Source organism: Tamandua tetradactyla, chromosome 9 (assembly GCF_023851605.1).
Source record: "Tamandua tetradactyla isolate mTamTet1 chromosome 9, mTamTet1.pri, whole genome shotgun sequence".
Lineage (NCBI taxonomy): Eukaryota > Metazoa > Chordata > Mammalia > Pilosa > Myrmecophagidae > Tamandua > Tamandua tetradactyla.
The window spans coordinates 95,392,562-95,416,353 of NC_135335.1; the positions used below are offsets into that span (position 1 = coordinate 95,392,562).

The 23,792-nt window shown below is 38.7% G+C and overlaps 1 pseudogene; it reads left to right on the top strand.

Annotated features, from left to right (window-relative positions):
- Positions 1–470: 470 nt before the first annotated feature.
- LOC143646215 (peptidyl-prolyl cis-trans isomerase-like 1 pseudogene) lies at positions 471–964 on the top strand (annotated as a pseudogene).
- Positions 965–23,792: the final 22,828 nt, after the last annotated feature.

Sequence of the window (23,792 nt, forward strand, 5' to 3'; positions counted from 1 at the left end):
GAAACAGCATTTGATCTAGCTCATTTACCCTCCTATACTGAACACTTGTCAAAGAAGATGGTAGCATATAGTACTTTTTTCCTTACTGACTTACATCCAATGCCCAAGGCATTAAGACCCCTATTTTATGTTTATCGCAGTTCTAACAAAAATGTGTCTTAACTGAGTCTTAAAAAATAAAATAAATAAAATAAAATAATGAATTTCTCAGAGCATGGCGGGGCAAGGCCTTACACCTCCTCTAATGAAGTTTGCATTTTCTTCCGTTTTTGTGCTCCAACCTATTTTCACCTTGCACTGTAGCTTCACCACTTTTGGAAGAGTGGTCCTTTTCTTCCTTGTCCCAACCCCTCAATCCCGAGAATCAAGAGTTGAATGGCAGGACCGGAAGTGTGCACAGCAGTAGCAGGTCCCCAGTGAATCAACGCCGGAAGGAGTGATTACTAGGGAAGGACTCAGTCGGCTTCACGATGGCGGCGGTTCCTCTAGACTCTTGGCAGCAACCTGACGTCTACTTGGAGACCAGTATAGGGATCATGGTGCTGGAACTATACTGGAAGCATGCTCCAAAGACCTGTAAGAATTTTGCTGAGTTGGCTTGTCGACGTTACTACAATGGCACAAAGTTCCGCAGAATCATCAAAGATGGCATGATCCAGGGAGCTGACCCAACAGGGACAGGTCGAGGTGGTGCATCCATCTAAGGCAAGCAGTTTGAAGATGAACTTCGTCCAGACTTGAAATTCAGGGGGACTGGAATTCTCACAATGGCTAATGCAAGGCCAGACACCAATGGTCGTCAGTTCTTTGTGACCTTGGCCCCCGCACAATGGCTTGACAGCAAAACACGTGTTTTGGCCGGGTGTGTCTAGGAATGGTAAATCGAGTGGGAATGGTAGAAACATACTCCCAGGACCACCTTGTGGATGCTGTGACGATCATCAAGGCCTACCCTTCTGGGTAGACTTGCTCTCCTCTTTCCTAGATCTTTGGGTCATCTAAGATGGCCCCATGAACCAGCTTCCAGGTAACTTGGAACTACAGGTAACTCTAAATGCCATTTTGGCCTTGCAAATCACAGAACTAAGAAAGCTTGGGTCTTGGGTGAGTTAGAGATGGAAGTGCATTTTAACAGAATACTTCATTTCTCTTCTTCCCATGCCTACATCAACACATACGAGTTCATTCACAAGTTACTGCAAATGATCCATACTGCTCCTTTTATGCATGTCTACTTTGATCCACTTGAAACAAGATGAAGCAGGATCTCTCTGTGGTGTCTAACCAAACTTCTTCCTGGGGAGATTTATCTTGTTGCCTGTGTTACAGTCTTTGGTGGCTAACAGTCACAGAATTCAAAAACCAAGTAGTGTTTACTTGCCTTCTTAACTCTGCACACCCTATTTCAGTTTCCTAAATTTGTTCTTTCAGGGAAAGTTTACATCTATCCTCTCTTTTCCCTCACAACCAGAACATCTGTTTTTTTATTACTTAGACATCCCACGCAAAGCCACGTTGAATTTTGCCAAATGAAAAATGCATCCAACAACCAAGTTTCTAAGAAGGTATCAAGTGGGAAATTATAATGCATAAGAATCGAGAAATGAATTTATTAAAGGATAGTAGAAGCAATGATCATCTTTTTTTCCCAAGAAGGAGTGGAAATCTGTAGTCAGCACAAGGACGGGCTGAATTCTTTTTCGAAAGCTGTGTTCTCATAAAGAAGAAAGGCACCACTTAGCTTTGTAGAGAAACTAAATAGGAGATTTTTATATGCTGGTTTTTTTTTATCTTCCTATTTTTTCTTTTTTCTTTTCTTTCTTTCTTCTTTTTTTTTTTTTTAGGATGGGTAAGAAAAAGAAGAAAAATATTAATACATATGTAAAACATAGAAATTTCCAAAATAAAATGTCACTGGTGGTTGAAATACAAAAGTGATGAAGTTCTGTTTAGGCTACTGAAGGTGGAGTTTATGAAAACTTTTTAAACTTTCAAAAATGTTATGGGCATCTCTACTTCTTAGAGTTCTTCTTGTCCTGGATATTGCTAAAACCAGTCATCTCCTCTGTCATTTCCTCCTTTTTTTAAAATTCTCTCTGAAACTTGTCTTGGAAGTTGTGCCTTTTCTGCAGATCTCCCTTTTCTCTCACTTGCAAACTCATCTATTACTGCTCCAAAAGGGGAGAAAACAAAGTCCTCAGAACCCATGTTTCTTTGAATTATGAGAAGGAGGGAATTCTAAGCATTTGCAATTTTCATCCTTATATTCCTATTATCCATAAATGAGACTATAAATAATGCATAAACTATTTTTATGTTAACTTTTCAAGTTCTCCAAATTTGAGGAAAATGCATTTCTTGGCCACATGAAGGTAAAATTTAGCTCTGCAAATTTCTGCTCAGAAAGTCCGAATGGAACCACTGTATTTAAGAAGAGTCCTTTAGGAGATAAAGAGCAAGAAATTTAGGATTCAGCTTTTTCTTGTGCCCTGTCTGATTGGTCAAATTTCACCCCATCTGGCCTTAACTCTTAGATTCTCTGATGACATTAACCAGCACCTCCAGACAGCTGATATGGAAGCAAGAGTCTGTGTAGGTCATGCTGGGTTAGATTTGCATGATGGAGTTTCTGTCCCTCTCAGCGGTAGCAATGAATGCCATAAAAAAGCCCAACCTTCATTCCTAGGGGAAGTTTACAAAGTCAGTGGTTTTAGGGGGTAAGGAGGAGATAAGATGATGGAGGTGTTTGACGGAAATGGTGGAATCTGTCAAGAAGCCACCATAATTAGCAAGCAGAATAAGCTTGGGTAGACTGGACCAAGATTTTCTGAAAGGTGCATAAACTGGGTTTTATAGAAACAATATGTAGAATTACACATAACTTTATAAGTAAACATACATATGTACATAAGTATTCATTACACATGTTGAGAACAATATATAAAATTATCAGAATAATAATTCTTTGTTTGCTCAATTAAATTAAACATTGTGAAAGGCAAATTTTACCCTTAACCTTCTGGGCAGAAAAGCAAAAATGTTTTTGTCTTGAGTCATTTAGATAATTAACTCATAAAATTGAGAACAATAATAGCTAGGGCCCCATGAAACAATCCCTATCTCCATGTTACATATGTTTGATAAACATTGACTAAAAATAGCTCAAAATTTGAAAGAAAGGTCTGTATTACCCCAGCAAGTGAAAGTATCTAGAGGCTACCGAGTCTGTTTTGTTAATGATGATCTTGTCCTCATTGAATGCTCCCGCACACACAATGGATGTACTCTAAGCATGTAGTCTCATTGTAAACAGCTCCCACTAATAACTGTGGGCTGGTCTTTGTAAGACAACAAAGAATGGGATCCCTGAGGCCAACTGACAGGAAGATAAGCTGCTTAAATAGCTATGAATGTACTGTGTTTAATCAGAAAAGGAAGAAACTCTGCAGTGATAATAAGAGTTTAAATTAGTATATGGAAATGGGCTTCTTTTCTAAATTTTGAGGTTGCAAGCTCACCCATCAAGTTGAGTGTGGGCTGAACGAAAAACTAAAGTTAAAGTAGTTGGAGGCACCAAGTGATGACTGCATGTCTGAAAAACAATAAACCAGCTTTTCTAGCCCAAGGTTGAAGTTCAGAAAATAGGAGATTACTGATCTATAATAGATGTGGGTTTTGACAGAAATACCTAAGAGAAATGTTCCTCTCCCTAAAAATAATATAAATACTCATGCACATACATACACACACATACACATACTACATCTAAGCACATATATTATCTCCTAGGTATATATGTATACCTAAAAAACCTACATGAATATACATGTGTATAATAACTGAATTTATAGGCAGCATAGAGTAAGATGAAGAGGAAAAGAGGCTAATGAGTTCAAATCTGGATTCCTTCATTTACTAACTTGTGGTCTTGGGCAAGTGATCTATCTCCTTTCGTGCATATTAGTTTGAATTGTACAAAGTTTCTATTTCTTTGGATCAAAAATGGAAAAGCAGCAATATTCTGTTACCCACTTTAATAAAATGGAGGAAAAAATAGTAAATTAAGCTGTATAGTATTGTGGAAAGAGTAAATACACATGTCCTTAGAATTCTTCTTATATATACTATGTGCTCATGTTTATTATTTAATATGCAGTTTCCAGTTTCCCCATAACATTTTAATCTGAATAATGTGCCAGGAGGCAAAGTGAATTCTTGATTCTATTTTATAGTGTTTAGTTCTGTTTTGTAAAATAAGTGACTGGGAAATACCAATGAAAAAATATCTTGATAAACATGAGAATGAAGACAATTGAGCAAAAATGCACTCACAAAACTGATTATTTTCCCTTATGATTTATTCTTCCCTCCCATATGAGACCAGATATTTGGATAAGTGAAGAATCATACTGTTTGGATGAGGTAAATGAAATTCCATTACTTTGGCACACTAAAAGGAGATGACCATTTTCTTTTTCCACACAAAAAATTACCCATGAAGCCTTGTTGAGAAAGAGGAACAAAAAGAAGGGAGAATGAAATTAGTTAATGACCTTGAAAGACAGCCCTGCTTACTCCTCAGCCAGCTCCCCCTCATCGCAGAGAGTAGAAAGGGATGGTCTGTCCTGTGCCACTTCCATTGTCTCCTGGAACTCCATGGTCTTCACAGCGTCATTCATTGTTCTTAACCTGAACCTCTATTCAGCTGCAGCTCACACCCAGCCCTGGACTGAGTCTCTGAAAACCATGTCTGATAATGTCAAGGCTCTTCTAAGAGAGAGAGTCACTTACTGGGAAAGTATCAGTGGATAAAACAGAGCTGCTCTGTGGCTCAGCAATGAAGATTTAATCTTTACAATGACTGCAATGCCCTGCTATGCTCATTTGAAAGTGTTATGTACCCCAGGAAAGCCATTTTCTTTTAATTCTGATCCAGTCTTGTGGAGTCAGACCTATTGTTTAGGGTAGAAACTTTGATTAGATTGTTTCCATGGAGATCAACCACTCAATTTTGGGTGTGGCCTTTTGATTAAATTACTTCCATGGAGATGTGACCAACCCAATTGTAGGTGTGACTTTTTGATTAGATGGAGATGTGACTCTGTCCATTCAAAGTGTTTCTTAATTTGTTGACTGGAGTCCTTTAAATGGGAAGACATTTGAAGAAAGCACATTTGCTTCAGAAGTGACAAAGATGCAGACATTAGAAGATGCTTGGGGTGCCAAAGGAGATGTTTGGAGTACTGACAGAGACCAGATGCCTAGACACAGATGTTTGAAGATGCAGAGTCCAGCAGAAACCACCATGAACCTTCCCATGAGATGGTAAGCAAGCCAGAAGCCAGAAGGATCCACAGGGGCTGAGAGAGCCATTTGAAACCAGAAGCCAGCGGAGGATGCAGATGCCAGCCATGTGCCTTCCTATATGACAAGCGTTGGATTTTCTTGAGTCAAGGTATCTTTTCCTGGATGCCTAAGTTTGGACATTTTTATGGGCTTAGAACTATAAACTGTTAACTTAATAAATCCCCTTTATAAAAGCCAGTCCATTTCTGGTAGATTGCACTCTGGCAACTCGAGCAAACTAAAACACCTGAATAACCTCCTAAAAGGTTTATCTGTAAAGAATAGCAGAGAATGCCACAGGTCAGATTGGGCAGAGGCTTCTACAAGTCCTGGGTAGTAAGAAGTAATATTGTATCTAAAATGCACTCCAACAAATGTCAGTGGAATACCTGAAATTGTAAGTCAGCTGATTCTCATTTTGAAGAATATTCTTCAACAAATAAGCAATATTTGAATCCCACTAAGTGCAGATTTTAGAAAACTGCTTCAGATACAGTAATTCTTAGAAGCAGCTTTCCTTGCCTGGAAAGCTGAATTATCATCTGAATTAAAGTGCTGCATTTCATATAGCACTATGGACTAGAACTAAGTAAGGAGATAATTGAGTTCTCATTGAGACAGACTGAGCAATAGCAGTGCTTCTTGTCATTGCCATTAAAGAACATACTTTATTTGGAAGGTCAATAATATCAAAAGGATACAGTCAGGAAAAAAAAATGAAACATTTCAAAAAACATGACCATAAAAATACTTTAGATAGATGCAAAATCTTCTATCCAGGAAAGCCCGAGGCTGTCAAACCTGTCACTAGCTCTGATTTTCATGGTTGCTCACAGCTACATCGCTCTGTTCAGAAGACCTGAAGGAGAAAACTCTGCTTATGTCAAAAAAAAGTTTTTTCTTTTTCTGCCTGCACTGTCATTTAACTATCCAGATAGTTAAATTCATTTCATATGCTACTTGATCTTTCTACAGCATGTGAATAATCGCTTTATGAAAATCTCTCTTCTCTCCACATCTACAATGCTGTTCTCTCCTGGTTTTCCTTCTATTTTTGTCTTACCATTCTTTGGCCTCTTTCATTCTCCTCTTCTGGTCTTAATGTTTTTCCCCATGTTGGTTTCCTCATGGTTCAAGTCTCTGTCCTTTTCAGTTATTTCTCTCCACATTTTACTTTTGCAATTACATTTACTGGTATCGCCCCCCAGTGTTTGCAAGGCCCAGTACAAGAGTGCAAGTGGAGACCCATGTATCATATGTCTCAATATTTGAAAGTTATAAATCAAGCTACTTCTCTAGTCTGGCCCACGTTTCCGCCCAGCCACAATCCACTTCCCAGCCTGGCCTTGTGACCTAGAGGCTAAAGAATCCTTGGTCTCCCCTGTGGCAGCCACTCTACCTAGGAGCCTGTATGGTAATAGGGATCTGCTGAACAAACAGAGCACAACCTGGACTGGACCCAGGACTCCTGGTGGTCACAGGACCCTCCTGAACTCAGAGTAGGTACTAGTCTGTTCAAAGTCCCCATGGAACTGAATTGATTAGGTTCATTCCCTAGAGAATTCATTCTTCCAACAGGATCTAGGGTATACTTAGCACCTGCCAAAACTATACCAGTCAAGAAGGGAAAAAAGAAGGATGGCAGGTATCCGAGAGCCCCATGCTGCTTTTTGCCCCTCTGGGTGATTTGGAGTAGTCAAGATCTCAAAAACAAGCTCTAGTTTCCCAAGGCTGAGGCTATGCTTTCCATTCCCTCCTACAGATGCAGACACATGCAAGGTCTCAAGACAGCCATTACTTTCCTTTGTTAACTTGTTCTAGACTCCTAAAAATCTTTCTAATGAGGATGAAGAGATATTTGTGATATAAAGAGGTTCCAAAAATTTTGCACCTAAAGAAGTTCTTCCATTGTCCATGTCTAAAGATTGTACTATTGACCACTCTATTCAACTAATATCCACTGACCAATGACTCCTAAATCCATTTCTCCACCGAATCAAATGTCTACATCGCTCAGCTTCCCTTGCAAATATATGTGGTCATGTGACTAAATTCCAGCCAATAGAAAGTGAGTGAAAGTAATGCGCACTCTTATACTACCTCCACGCTGTGGCCATGTTAGTCTCCCATGCTTACCTGCCATGTTTTTCCTCAGTGAGGGGTGACACAGATAAGCACAGTGACCATGGTAGCAGTGTGTTAAACATAACTTGAAATGAGCCTGATTTTTCCATTACTTCTTACAGAAAGGCTGAGCTTTTAGGAATACCTATTTTGAAATTCACATCAGTGAGGAATAAACTTCTATTATGTTAAGCGACTGAAATGTTGGGGTTTATATGTTAATAGTAGCTAGTGTTACCCTAATGTCATATCTAGCTGCCTTGTGGAAATCTTCTAGAATTTTCATGAGCACATTTAAGATATCAAAAATGGCACTACCCATCACTATCATCCCCAAATATTCTCCTCCTTCCTCTGGTATTTGCAATTTCAGTAATGGCATCACGGCCTTTCCAGACGCCCAAGTTAGAAACCTTGATTTACTATTAACTCCATGATTTCCCTCAAGTAACAAATTAGAAGCCAAACTCTGCAGTTTTTATCTATAAAATGTCTCTCAAAGCAAGCAATTCTCTCCTTTTTTAAAAAAATTAAAAAAATTGCTTTGCATCGCTATTATATCTTAAATTCAAACCTGTGTCTCTCACTAATTCTCCAAGCTGCCATTAGGGTATATTATAGATTGAGTTGTGTCACCCAAAAAGACATGCTCACGTCCTAACCCCCAGTCCTTTAAATGAGATTTTAGTTAGAAATAAGATGTTTGTATATGTTGTTCATCAAGATAAGGCCAAACTGGATTCGTGTGGGCTCTAATCCAATACAACTAAAGTCCTTCTGTGAAGCAGATATTTAAACATGGGAGTAGGAGAAAGACAGAGTGGAGAATGCTGTGGATTGTTGATAGACTACAATAAGCTAGAAGAAGCATGGAACAGATTATTCCCCATGGACTTTGAAGGAAGCATGCCCTTATTGACATCTTGATTTCACACTCTGGCCTCCAAAAATGAGGTAATAAAATTCTGTTGTTTAAGTCACCCAATTTGTGGTACTACTTTGTTAACACAGCCCTGGGAAACATACATGAGGTGATACTGCTGAGCACAAATCCCAACATGCCCATGCATAATGTATTCATAATCCTTTAAGCACTATAAGACAAAAGCTAAATTTCTTTAGTCCTGCATTTAAGGCCAATTGTATTCTGAATTCAACCAATTTATTACCCTCTTCTCTTGCCACTTCTCTTGAACAACACAAATTCTAGATGAGAGTCTTCCAAGATCCTATGCCTTTTCCTTCTTCTGAGCTTGTGTAGTGCAGATATTCTGGTGGAGTGGGAAGACCTCAGAATTCATAGTAAAACTGAATAGGCTCAAATACCAGCTGGGGTGCTGTATCACTATGTGCTTTAGAAAACTATGCTGATCTTTCTAACTCTAGGGAAATAATACTCCCTAGGTTTTGTTCTTCTGAGCATGCAATAAAACAAGGCATTTGAATACACGGTTCCTGACACCCTTTCTGAACTTCCCCATGCTCTAAATTTTTCCTGTGTTGGATGAAGCTGGGGATTAACATGAAAGTGAAGTAATCTTTAGTTTGGAGGAGGAGGGGAAAAGGGAGGAGTAAAGAAGAAATAATAGTAGATAATGAGTAAAAGAACTCCCTTCAGACATTCAAGCTAGAGCAGCATGCTCTCCCTCCCGCCCCCATCCTACATGCATGAGCAGTCAGTGCTCCCCACTCAGCAGGGTAATAAAATAGGCAGTTTATTCCTTATCTTTGCTTCCTAGTATGATTGCATTCATAGCAAACACCTAGGTGTCTTCTTAATATATATATATATGCTATGACTTGAGCTCAAAAATATATTTTTTTCTCACAATTGAATAAAACAGTCTTGGTCTTCTGAGCCTGAATGCAGCAATTTCACCAGCCTTCAGCCAGCCTAGAACTATTAATACCTGGACCTCATTCATACGAGGTAATGGACTGAAAACACACTTTGGATAGTGGTATTCCGAGCAGACTTCTCCAGCTTCCCGTTTTTAAATTTGAGAGCTCGGTCATTCTCCCTATAATATAATACCTCAGATGACCTTGGGTTCAGGCCAATATAATGTTTGTGGGAAATATTATATCTTATCTCAATAATCCATTATTGCATGGGATGTACTTTTTCAACCTAGAAACTTTTTCTCTGTGTAGTGTCTATTTTTTAACTGTCTATGCTGTTTGTTCTTTTAAAACTTTAGCTTTTGATATATTTTCTTACACTTGCCCCTGAATAAGAGAAGTTCTTATGAAAGCCTACTTGTTCTTCAAGACCTCGGTCAAATGTTATCTCCTTAATGAAGATTTTCTCATTCAAGTTGTCACCAGATCTAATAACCCTGCCCATAGGATGTAGCCTGTAGTTTTATCATCAATTTTGTTCCTTTTCTTTCTGCCTGTAATAGATTATAATTTATAATTTTATATCATTTCATCACCTTGTAATCTTAAAGAGCAAAACATGTTCCTCTTTATATTTTTCTAGCATTAGAATAATGATTCACAAATAGAAAGATGCAACTATGAATGCATATATACAGATATAATGAATAAAATAGGTAATCAAAGCCATATATGCACATGCCTTTCCATCCTCTTGTATTCTGTGTTATAATTATAGAAAAAATCAGCACAATGGAATTTAAAAAAATGTTTTCTTGCTGCAGTTGAATTATCTTCCTAAGAATTAAATTATTTTCGCTACCCAACTTGGTGCTGACAGGCATTTGTAACTTTCTAAGTAAGAATTAATCACATTCTGACTGAAGTAAATCAAGTTTTCAGTAACTGCAGTGCAAATATTGCCCATTAATATTTGTGACCAATTAAATGCAATGGCAGTTTTCTCCATTTTCATTTGTCTATCATCTTTCGTGTACTATCAAAGTGGGTATAATCTAGTTCAGACAAGCATAATTACAGCTCCCTACTTGCTTGCCCTTTAAAAATATAAGAAAATTAAAAGATATTTTCCTAAAACTTCACAAAGATGGCCCAAAATAACAATCTTTCCCTAATTGACATAGTTTTCATTTTGGCATTCTGCAAAGTCATCAGAGACAGAGGTCATTCACAAAATTTGGAATAAGGAGTAAAATGAAAGGGTGAAAAAAAGTCACTATTTGTTTTTTTTTTCTTCTTTAATAGATGCTCCAAAAGAATCACTAGGACCATTATTTTGCCAATGAAAAACTAGCCTGAATTTTGAAATATTTCTTCCTCTCTCATATTGAGAACAAAATCAGAAATGTCAGTAGAATACACTTTGCTCAGTACCTTGTGGTGATTCAAAGTACTGAATATGGATTTGATTAGCTTCTCTGCATTATTTCCATTTATCTAGAGCTCTTAAAAAATGAATCCAGTTCCCAGTTGATAACATGAAATTAATCTGGGAAATATGAGCTGGGTTCATATTAGAGCAATGAATTACGTTTGCACAATGCACTCATATTATTCCAATGGTTTTCAATTCAGGGAAGGTGGTGCCATTTAAGAATCTGAAGAATGCTTTAGACATTATCTTCAGTGAAAGTACCTACAAATGCACTGAAATTTTCATAAAATGTCCATGGATTCCTCCAACAGGACAATTGACCCCAAGTTGAAAAGCACAATTTTAAAACAATTTGAATCTTTAATTACCAGTTATTCTTCACACTTCAAACTCCATCGGAATTAGCAATCTAAATCTTTATCAAAAGGAAACCCTCATGATATTTCTATTTAGTATGTGAAAGCAATAATTATTATGAATTTAGTGACAATAAAACAAAGTATAAAACAGTAAACATAGAACAGTATATAATTAAATAGTTTTTGTGGCCTCTTGCCTTACTATGGAATGCTTACGCTGGAGTATGTTACATGGCCATGTCTATGTTGGAACAGCCAAACTGCCTAGTAAAAATGACATCTTCCAAGTATATATTTATTATTGTGGCATATTTCTCAGGGACTGGAGCCTAGCCATGCTTAAAATTTTTTAATCCTTCTCTCCCTCTCTACATTCACTCTCTGCCCTCCGTACCTGTAACCCCCCTCTCTGTTCCCCCCTTCCCCCTCTTGTTGTAGACCGCCCATTTCCGTAGCTCACCACTAAACCTCAAGCCTTCCTGTTATTCTCTTCACTCCTCTATACCTAACCTAAGCCCTCAGCCTAGCAACTGCCTCCTGCCTTGTGTGATTGGCTGTCCCTTCCTGACGTGTGCGCCCAAGACTCCACCCCTCCCCGAGAGTACTTAAGCCCCACGCTTACCCCGCTCTGGGTCGTCCGAGCCCCGGGGTCTTCGGACCCCAGACGTCTCACTCCTCGGGTTCCCGGGTGGCCCATCCCGGAGTGTAACAATAAAAGCCTAAAACCCGAATCTGGCCTCAGTGAAGACTTCTCGCGACCGCCGGCTGGGGAAAGCGCCGACTCCAGCTTACCCAGGTTAATTCCCGCGAGCTCGCCCCAAACCCACCCAGTGTACCGGTCGCACGGCCCGGCTGAAGCTATCAGCGGCAATTATCACCAGAAAGTTAAATTACACAATTACAGAATCATTTTTGCACCACAGTATCATTTTGTTTCATTTCTTCATTCATTCGTTCAAAAAAAACCATACAGGACTCTTTACACTAAACACATGTTTATTGCCAAAGGGCACAAATATGCTCATCTATCTTCCATGCTGATAATCTTAGTAAACACCAGAAAGTGGGAAGAGGAATATAAGATCTACATGGATGATAGCAGGACAAAAACTAGAGATATATTTTCTTTATGCTCACTTCCACACTATGAATCAAGATAAGAATTCTAAGGAAGTCTTTTGGGAAAAAACCTCAATCTACGTATTGGTGCACAATATTGTGACAGTCAATATATATTTTAAATACAGAATTATGTAGGAATAGACATTACAAGTATCATTTCAGTTCACTGGTATAATAATAGATTTTCCATTGCAGATTACTTTGAGTGACTCTAGATTAAGGAGGAAGCCATATGCACTGGAAATAGTTGATCTGTCTTGAGGCACAGGAAACCCATTAAAGCAATGTTGCAACCTAATGAAATCAATCCTTCCAAATAGGTCACTTATTTTTCTAATGCATCGAAACATGTCATAGAGAATAGCAACTGTACTAGTTACCTTCAACTTTCACAAAGATCAGATACTGGTCATTATCCATTATGTTCACCATGACCCTGTCAAAAGCTGCAAGAAATGCACTTTTTATATTAAAAAAAAATTCAGACATAAAAATACGTGGAAAACAGAAACATATGAAAACCTATGTAACTGCCATCCAGTTTAAGAAAGAAAGATTTTCTAAGTATTTTCTCTCCCACTTTAAAGAAAGAGTAACTGAAGCAACATTGAGTGAAGTTATCAGACAAAGAGTAAGAATCTTAAATGGAAGATACTGTTACTCTTTGCAAGACAAATATCACTAATGAATAATCTTTAGCCTTAGTCATATACCCAGATATCAGATAAGGTTACGATTGACATTTTGGCAAGTATCTACAGGTGATATGGATTGATACATCTTTCACGTTCAAAATTACTTCAACATACACCAAACCACTGTATTTATGGTACAATATATCAGTTTATTTTGATAGCCTACCAGTTTTTCTTGTGGGCTATAATATTTACTTGCTCTTCTGGAATTATATCTTCTCATATTTTCAATTATTCTTTCAAGAAAGAAGAAGGGAAGTATCTACTTAACTGCATTCTTAAAGTACTTTATGGATGGAAACAGAAAGGAAATTGAAAGGGTGATGATAAAAATGATTTTTTCAAGTGGGAAGAATGGGAGAAAAGTTACTGAGAGAATCATTAAAAGTTTAAAATGAAAAAAATGATAAAAGTGAAAAATTTGCAAAGACAAGACATTGCAGAAATGCATCAGATATTTTTGAGCAAGACTAAAAATCAATGAATCTCACAAAAAAAGGCATTTAAGTGAAATTAAATTAAGTGAAAGAGCAATCTTCTAAAATTAATTTCAGCAGAACTATTTAATCTAATCTCCAGCTAAATTATATCATCAATTAAAATGGGCATAGTACTCTGGTGATGTATGATTTATATGAAAGGAAGAAAATTTGGGTTATTACTCCGGAGAGTTTATGGTGATCTGTTTATTTTATTATTTTTGTTTGTAGGGGATCAGAGATAGGAAGGTGGCATAATTTAGGTCTTTAAAATTGACATTAGCCTCTGCTACTTCTGGTATAAAATATTGTTCTAAGTTTTTCTCTTGGCTGAGGAGAGAGGGCGGGAGGGCAACTTCTGAGAATTCCACCTGGTCTTCACCATTTCTATGGTTCTTATTCAAAGGACAATGAAAAAATGTGGTGTTCTTTTCCAACCCCCAAATACATCCTTTTCAATTACATGTTTGGGGACCAGAGGAAAGGATAAGTGGATTGATTTGTGGATCTAGTGGAACTATCCTAAGGTGGACCTGTGACGGGATTACATTTATTTATATGCTGTTTCATGTCTCTGAATATCTATGTCAGCTAAGATCCTATGCCTATTGGTTCCCTGTGTAAATGGCTGTGGCCCATTTTGGCAAAGATCTGGAAGAATCTTTATCTCATATTGTCATGGTTTATACTTGCCATGAACCCTCATTGTGATGCAGTCTCTCCTTCAGCGAGTGGGTTCCAGGTCTAAAAAATGGCTGATATATGAAAACCAGGCAAGATATCATGACTGAGATGACTGCCCTCAGCCTCCTGCCCCTCCATTCTTGATTTCATTTGATTGCATAAATTAAGCAATACTGTTGTTGATTGCCCATAAGTACACTATGTTCATTAGCTTTCACCCTAGATCTCTGTGTTTCTGTTCCCTTTGATGACCTCTTTGACTTTGCTACTCATTATAATAATTGCAGTCAAATGGTTACTGATGATTAAGCACTGCATCTGGCCTCCATTGCTGCAGGATCCTATCATTCCTATTGCTTACAAGGATCCCTGAGCATCTCCTATCCTCAGTCCTGGAATACAAAGAGCATTCACCAATGAACTTATCAATGATGCTAGTGATCCTCTTACTAGAACATTCCTTATCATTTTTGTAAATGGACAACTGAAAATCCAGTGGACTTCCCTGTGGACATAGTGAGCTGGTGAGTTTTCCAGCCTCACATACTGTACTCACTCTAGCAGCCCCACTCTGAGCCTTAGGCTATTTGTTGGTTGTACTCCATGGAAGTCCAGGCATGTCATTCAGTGTGTGCCATTGCTTTCTTCAAGCTTCCAAGAACCATTGTCAGCACTATCTCCTCATGTCCCTGCCAAGGGACACGAATGAGTACTCCCTTATCAGTAATCTTTCTTTTCTCCAATTTTATAACCTGGCACCATTTATCCAACATCCTTATATATTCTCTTGGACCCTAATAATAACTGTTGGCTCTATCCTGCAGCTCCTTAGTGTGTGGTTCATTATCTTTTTTATCTGGTTCAGCAATTTTCCAAATAGATTTTGTTGTGACTTGTCCCCCAAGTCTTTGGTCTGGTTGCCAGGAAGGAAGTGGGGAGATATACTAATGGGAAGATTATTTTGAAAAACAAGGACCTTTGATCTTTTTCAAGCAAGTGGGAACACCAGTCCCCATTTGGGAGGAGTGGGCCACTTCTGCGGGTTTAAAGTGCTTTGGAAAATATAAAGATACAAGATTTTGAGCATATTGACCTACATATGATCCTTTCCAACCAGAATCATGATCTTGGCATGGCAATTTTGCCCCTTTTGTTCAGTTTTGCCCCAAAGTTCAATCTTCTGCAGAGTTTGGTACCCTTATATTTCAACATATGGCCTGGTCCTCAGCTTTTGTTGCCTTCTGGAATCCAAAGATCAGTCTTTCTATATGTTATAAAATTGGTTCTCTGGCTTCCATCATTCCTGTTAAATGTAACTGCCTTACCTTTAACTTGTCTTTTTCCTATGGCTTAATAATCCTTATAAATTCCCACCTGATTCATTTCATGATCCTTAAAATGACTGTTTCCCCCAACCCTTTCAATTGTGTAGCATATCATCCCATTTCCTCACCAAGGAAAGTTTTAATAATTGCTCTCCTACAGCATTCCACAGCATATCAGTACTCCAAATACAGCCCACCTTGTTAACCAGCCAGAGGGTAATTCAGTTCCAAAGTCCAATTTTAGAGTTTGCATTTTTAGGACCTTTTCCACTACCAGTTCTTTTCGTTTTTCTACCACTCCCTTTTCCCCAAGGAAACTGACTCTGATGCAGAGATTATTTCAATAATTCATTAGAACATGCTCTTGGGCATGGCATCTATAAGGAAATGAGGGATGCAGGATTTGAGAAGAGAAAGAGGTGAACTTCCATAAAGTTGCACAGAAGCAACCAATTCCATAAGGAGCTTTAGGATTGGAAAAGCCCTTCAGAGTGGTCCTGAATTGAAACAAAGTAAGATTGACACTTCAGTCAACAGCAATTCCTAGCGATGGACTTGGTTCTGAATGAATATTCCTGGAATCTGGGGAAGTGAGTGCTTTGGTCCTCAAGGGTTAAACTGAATGGTGCAGTGCATCATCTACTAAATTATGGCTCTAAGACAAGAGACAATATCTATTAAAATGATGTTATTTTTAACAGAGAAGTTACCATTTGGAGCTTTTAAGAATCTTGAGACTCAAAACTCTAAGACAACTAATTTAGCTGTATTACTTAATTTAATTTTGATACGCGTAATTGAACTTGCCACTTTTTTTTTCTCGTAGATTCTACTTACCCAGTTGGGAAAGATTGTGTATTAGATGAAACTAATGTAGCATCCATAATGTAACCACCGAAGTTGTACTTTTATGGAAATTTATTTGGCTTATCTATCTACTCGAAAGATGTTTGCATGTTAAAAGTAACCACAAATATTCCATACACCTGCATGATTTTAAAACTTTAAGGTGAATTAATTCCTAATAATAAAAAAAAATTTGAAGTTATTTTAATTTGTTCACTTTCACTGGCTTAGTGTAGCATCTACAAATATTGATAATTTTCTCACCTGCAAATATAAATTCTCAGCCCTTCAGGCAATGTAATTAGAATGAAGATTCTATTGCCCTTTGCTTTCCTCTTCCACCATTGTTCTATGCTTACACATACATGCATACTTCATCTCTTTGGTCAACTAGTAGCTACATAACCTTCTTGGTCAGAAAGAGCTTGAGAGGTGGCACTAAAAAGTCATTAGTTTCAGAAAAGAAAGAAGAAAACAACAAGAAATTAATCAGTGATAGGTCTCATAATACTCTTAAACTCCCTTGTTAAAGTATAATTCTCAAAATAAAAAAAAACAAAAATAAAAATTTCTCAGACATGTCATGATTTATGAAACCAAACGGATGACAAAGATATTTCTAAAGAGGTTTTGAAAAACTGTCATTTTATAGTCTGTAAGAAATATATAATAAATTATGAAGTACAACATTAAACTCATTACACAATTGGCTATGTACCTACAGGGCAATAAATCTATAACCTTATGTTTTCTAATGTATAAAATGGAAAGTATCTGCATGTTATCAGCTTTCTATGTTAGTCTCTGTTTTAGTTTGTTAAGCTATTGGAATGTGATATACCAGAAACAGAATGACTTTTACAAGGGGAATTTATTAAATTGCAAGTTTACAATTCTAAGGCTGTGAAAATGTCCAAATTAAGGCACCAACAAGAGATTACCTTCACTCAAGAAAGGCTGATGGCTTGCAGAATACCTTTGTCAGCTGGGAAGGCACATGGCTGGTATCTGCTGGGGTCTCTGGCTTCTTGACACCTGTGACAGCTGGAAGGTACATGATGACATCTGCTAGGTTTCTCTATTGCTTCTTTGGATGGCTTCCCTAGGGCATTTTCTTTCTGCATCTCCAAAGGTCTCTGGCTGTGTGAACTCTAAAGCTTTTTCCAAAATGGTTTCTTCTTAAAGGACTCCAGCAAGCAATCCCGCCTTGAATGGGTGGAGACACATCTCCATGGAAACCTCCTAATCTAAAGATTTCACCCACAGTTGGATGAGTCACATCTCCATGGAAACAAACAAACAAAAAAATCCCATCCAGCAATATTGAATGAAGATTAAAGAACATGGCTTTTCTAGGGTACACAACAGATTCAAACCAGCAGAAACTTAACACTACAGAGTTAAGACTTTTTAGACCCAAACAACAGAAAATAGCATGTTAAACAAAGTTTAAGCAAAGTTGCAGTTCCTCACATGAGTCAATCCTATAGGATCATTTTCAATGTTTACACAATCACCTTAGCTTTCTTTCCTATTTTTTAACTTTACTTCTTAAAACTCTCATATCTTCTCCACGTCACCCCAGCAAAATGTGGCAAAAAAATACAGAAACAAAAGACATCAAAATGATTTTTATCTTACCCTCTCTGTTAGGCCTACATTCTTGTCACTGGCACCAAAGGAGCTGCCATTAGCTTGCAATTATAGTTGATTAATTTTGGAAATAAACAGGTTTGTCATATTCACATTGGTCAAATTTCTTCTTCCACATTACAAGTATTAAAGTCCCTGACTGACAAATAATAGTGTATATTGTATAATAATCAATAAGAATTAAGGAAATAGGATCCAAGATGGCGTCTTAGTAAGGTACATGCGTCTTAGTTCCTCCGACTCCAAATCAACTAATAGGTGAACAGAAACAGTACAGAACAGCTCCCGGGGCTACAGCAGGGAATGGACACACAGTGTAACCCAGTCTGGGCTGGTTAGTCTGACTGCGAAACTCGGCTGCGGTGAGTGAGATCCCCGAGCGGCGGGCGATTTCCCGAGTAGCCGCAGCTGCGGTGGTCCGAGCTAATCCCTCCCTCCTTCCCGGGCTGGCTGAGGGACGTGGAGAGACAAGCTTCCCAGCCAAGGCGGCCGGCGCCACACTTTTGCGGGCGGCTTCGAGTCTCGGCTTTGAGTCCGCGACTACGAGTCTCGCATCAGAGGGCTATCCAAAGTCTGGGCTGGCAAGTCTGATTGCGAGACTTGGCTGCGGCGAGACCCCCGAGCAGCCGCAGCTGCGGCGGTCCGAGCTAATCCCTCCCTCCTCCCCGGGCTGGCTGAGGGACGCGGAGAGACAAGCTTCCCAGCCAAGGCGGCCGGCACCACACTTTTGCGGGCGGCTTCGAGTCTCGGCTTCGAGTCCGCAGCTACGAGTCTCGCATCAGAGGGCTATACAAAGTCTGGGCTGGCAAGTCTGACTGCGACTCTTGGCTGCGGCGAGACCCCCGAGCAGCGCGTGATTTGCCGAGCAGCTGCAGCTGCGGCGGTCTGAGCTAATCCCTCCCTCCTTCCCGGGCCAGCTGAGAGTATCGGAGAAGCAAGTTTCCCAAGCCGAGGCAGGCGGCGCCCTTCTTCTGCGGGCGGCTTTGAGTCTCGGCTTTGAGTCCGCGGCTACGAATCTCAGATCAGAGGGCTATCCAAAGTCTGGGCTGGCTAGACTGACTGCGAGACTAGGCTGCGGTGAGACCCCCGAGCGGCGCGTGATTTCCCGATCAGCGGCAGCTGCGGTGGTTCGAGCTACTCCCTCCCTCCTTTCCGGGCCGGCTGAGAGTATTGGAGAAGCAAGTTTCCCAAGCCGAGGCAGGCGGCACCCCTCTTTTGTGGGCGGCTTTGAGTCTCTGCTTCGAGTCCGCGGATACGAGTCTCGGATAGGAGGGCTATCCAAGCAGCGGTAGCCCCCCCCCCACGGGAGGCTTCCTGGTCTGGTGGGGAATCCCCCAGGCCCACTGCGGCCCGCAACCAGCCACAGGGTCCCCTCAAGCCGCGGCAGCTGACGCCCCCACCACGTGCGGCCCCTGAACCAACGGAGAGAATTGGATCCGAAATCCCCAGGCCATGGAGATCGGTGACTGGGGGAGACCCATTCCAAACACTTGAGACAAACGCGTGCCACGTGTGCCACATACTGGGCAAGATAAGAAAAACAGATCCCAGAGATTTCACAGAAAAATATTACAACCTTGCTGGGTCCAACACCAAGAGAAATCTGAATAAATGCCCAGACGCCAGCAGCAGAAGATAACTGTCCACGCTCAAAAGATTGAGAATATGGCTCAGTCAAAGGAACAAACCAATAGCTCAAATGAGACACAAGAGCTGAGAAAACTAATGCTGAATATACAAACAGAAATGGAAAACCTCTTCAAAAATGAAATCGATAAATTGAGGGAGGACATGAAGAGGACATGGGCTGAACATAAAGAAGAAATAGAAAAACTGAAAAAACAAATCGCAGAACTTATGGAAGTGAAGGATAAAGTAGCAAACATAGAAAAAATAATGGATAGCTACAATGATAGATTTAAAGAGACAGAAGATAGAATTAGTGAATTGGAGGATGGAACATCTGAATTCCAAAAAGAAACAGAAACTATCGGGAAAAGAATGGAAAAATTTGAACAGGGTATCAGGGAACTCAAGGACAATATGAACCACACAAATATACGTGTTGTGGGTGTCCCAGAAGGAGAAGAGAAGGGAAAAGGAGGAGAAAAACTAATGGAAGAAATTATCACTGAAAATTTTCCAACTCTTATGAAAGACCTAAAATTACAGATCCAAGAAGTGCAGCGCACCCCAAAGAGATTAGACCCAAATAGGCGTTCTCCAAGACACTTACTAGTTAGAATGTCAGAGGTCAAAGAGAAAGAGAGGATCTTGAAAGCAGCAAGAGAAAAACAATCCATTACATACAAGGGAAACCCAATAAGACTTTGTGTAGATTTCTCAGCAGAAACCATGGAAGCTAGAAGACAGTGGGATGATATATTTAAAATACTAAAAGAGAAAAACTGCCAACCAAGACTCCTATATACAGCAAAATTATCCTTCAAAAATGAGGGAGAAATTAAAACATCCTCAGACAAAAAGTCACTGAAAGAATTTGTGACCAAGAGACCAGCTCTGCAAGAAATACTAAAGGGAGCACTAGAGTCAGATACAAAAAGACAGAAGAGAGAGATATGGAAAAGAGTGTAGAAAGAAGGAAAATCAGATATGATATATATAATACAAAAGGCAAAATGGTAGAGGAAAATATTATCCAAACAGTAATAACACTAAATGTCAATGGACTGAATTCCCCAATCAAAAGACATAGATTGGCAGAATGGATTAAAAAACAGGATCCTTCTATATGCTGTCTACAGGAAACACATCTTAGACCCAAAGATAAACATAGGTTGAAAGTGAAAGGTTGGGAAAAGATATTTCATGCAAATAACAACCAGAAAAGAGCAGGAGTGGCTATACTAATATCCAACAAATTAGACTTCAAATGTAAAACAGTTAAAAGAGACAAAGAAGGACACTATATACTAATAAAAGGAACAATTAAACAAGAAGACATAACAATCATAAATATTTACGCACCGAATCAGAATGCCCCAAAATACGTGAGGAATATACTGCAAACACTGAAAAGGGAAATAGACTCATATACCATAATAGTTGGAGACTTCAACTCACCACTCTCATCAAGGGACAGAACATCTAGACAGAGGATCAACAAAGAAATAGAGAATCTGAATATTACTATAAATGAACTAGACTTAATAGACATTTATAGGACATTACATCCCACAACAGCAGGATACACCTTTTTCTCAAGTGCTCATGGATCATTCCCAAAGATAGACCATATGCTGGGTCACAAAGCAAGTCTCAACAAATTTAAAAAGATTGAAATCTTACACAACACTTTCGCGGACCATAAAGGAATGATGTTGGAAATCAATAATAGGCAGAGTGCCAGAAAATTCACAAATACGTGGAGGCTCAACAACACACTCCTAAACAACGACTGGGTCAAAGAAGAAATTGCAAGAGAAATTAGCAAATACCTCGAGGCGAATGAAAATGAAAACACAACATATCAAAACTTATGGGATGCAACAAAGGCAGTGCTAAGAGGGAAATTTATTGCTCTAAATGCCTATATCAGAAAAGAAGAAAAGGCAAAAATTCAGGAATTAACTATCCATTTGGAAGAACTGGAGAAAGAACAGCAAGCTAACCCCAAAGCAAGCAAAAGGAAAGAAATAACAAAGATTAGAGCACAAATAAATGAAATTGAAAACAATAGAGAAAATCAATAAGGCCAGAAGTTGGTTCTATGAGAAAATCAATAAGATTGATGGGCCCTTAGCAAGATTGACAAAAAGAAGAAGAGAGAGGATGCAAATAAATAAGATCAGAAATGGAAGAGGAGACATAACTACTGACCTCACAGAAATAAAGGAGGTAATAACAGGATACTATGAACAACTTTACGCTAATAAATACAACAATTTAGAGGAAATGGACGGGTTCCTGGAAAGACATGAACAACCAACTTTGACTCAAGAAGACATATATGACCTCAACAAACCAATCACAAGTAAAGAAATTGAAGCAGTCATTCAAAAGCTTCCTAAAAAGAAAAGTCCAGGACCAGATGGCTTCACATGTGAATTCTATCAAACATTCCAGAAAGAATTAGTACCAACTCTCCTCAATCTCTTCAAAAAAATCGAAGTGGAGGGAAAACTACCTAATTCATTCTATGACGCCAACATTACCCTCATACCAAAACCAGGCAAAGATATTACAAGAAAAGAAAACTACAGGCCGATCTCTCTAATGAATATAGATGCAAAAATCCTCAATAAAATTCTAGCAAATCGTATCCAACAACACATTAAAAGAATTATTCATCATGACCAAGTAGGATTCATCCCAGGTATGCAAGGATGGTTCAACATAAGAAAATCAATTAATGTAATACACCATATCAACAAATCAAAGCAGAAAAATCACATGATCATCTCAATTGATGCAGAGAAGGCATTTGACAAGATCCAACATCCTTTCCTGTTGAAAACACTTCAAAGGATAGGAATACTAGGGAACTTCCTTAAAATGATAGAGGAAATATATGAAAAACCCACAGCTAATATCATCCTTAATGGGGAAAAATTGAAAACGTTCCCCCTAAGATCAGGAACAAGACAAGGATGTCCACTATCACCACTATTATTCAACATTGTGTTGGAGGTCTAGCCAGAGCAATTAGACAAGAAAAAGAAATACAAGGCATCAAAATTGGAAAGGAAGAAGTAAAACTATCACTGTTTGCAGATGATATGATACTATACGTCGAAAACCCGGAAAAATCCACAACAAAACTACTAGAGCTAATAAATGAGTACAGCAAAGTAGCAGGTTACAAGATCAACATTCAAAAATCTGTAGCATTTCTATACACTAGCAATGAACAAGCGGAGGGGGAAATCAGGAAACGAATCCCATTTACAATTGCAACTAAAAGAATAAAATACCTAGGAATAAATTTAACTAAAGAGACAAAAAACCTATATAAAGAAAACTACAAAAAACTGCTAAAAGAAATCACAGAAGACCTAAACAGATGGAAGGGCATACCGTGTTCATGGATTGGAAGACTAAATATAGTTAAGATGTCAATCCTACCTAAATTGATTTACAGATTCAATGCAATACCAATCAAAATCCCAACAACGTATTTTTCAGAAATGGAAAAACCAATAAGCAAATTTATCTGGAAGGGCAGGGTGCCCCGAATTGCTAAAAACATCTTGAGGAAAAAAAACGAAGCTGGAGGTCTTGCACTGCCTGACTTTAAGGCATATTATGAAGCCACAGTGGTCAAAACAGCATGGTATTGGCATAAAGATAGATATATCGACCAATGGAATCGAATAGAGTGCTCAGATATAGACCCTCCCATCTATGGACATTTGATCTTTGATAAGGCAGTCAAGCCAACTCACCTGGGACAGAACAGTCTCTTCAATAAATGGTGCCTAGAGAACTGGATATCCATATGCAAAAGAATGAAAGAAGACCCATATCTCACACCCTACACAAAAGTTAACTCAAAATGGATCAAAGATCTAAACATTAGGTCTAAGACCATAGAACAGTTAGAGGAAAATGTCGGGAGATATCTTATGAATCTTACAATTGGAGGCGGTTTTATGGACCTTACACCTAAAGCAAGAGCACTGAAGAAGGAAATAAATAAATGGGAACTCCTCAAAATTAAACACTTTTGTGCATCAAAGAACTTCATCAAGAAAGTAGAAAGACAGCCTACACAATGGGAATCAATATTTGGAAATGACATATCAGATAAAGGTCTAGTATCCAGAATTTATAAAGAGATTGTTCAACTCAACAACAAAAAGATAGCCAACCCAATTACAAAATGGGAAAAAGACTTGAATAGACACCTCTCAGAGGAGGAA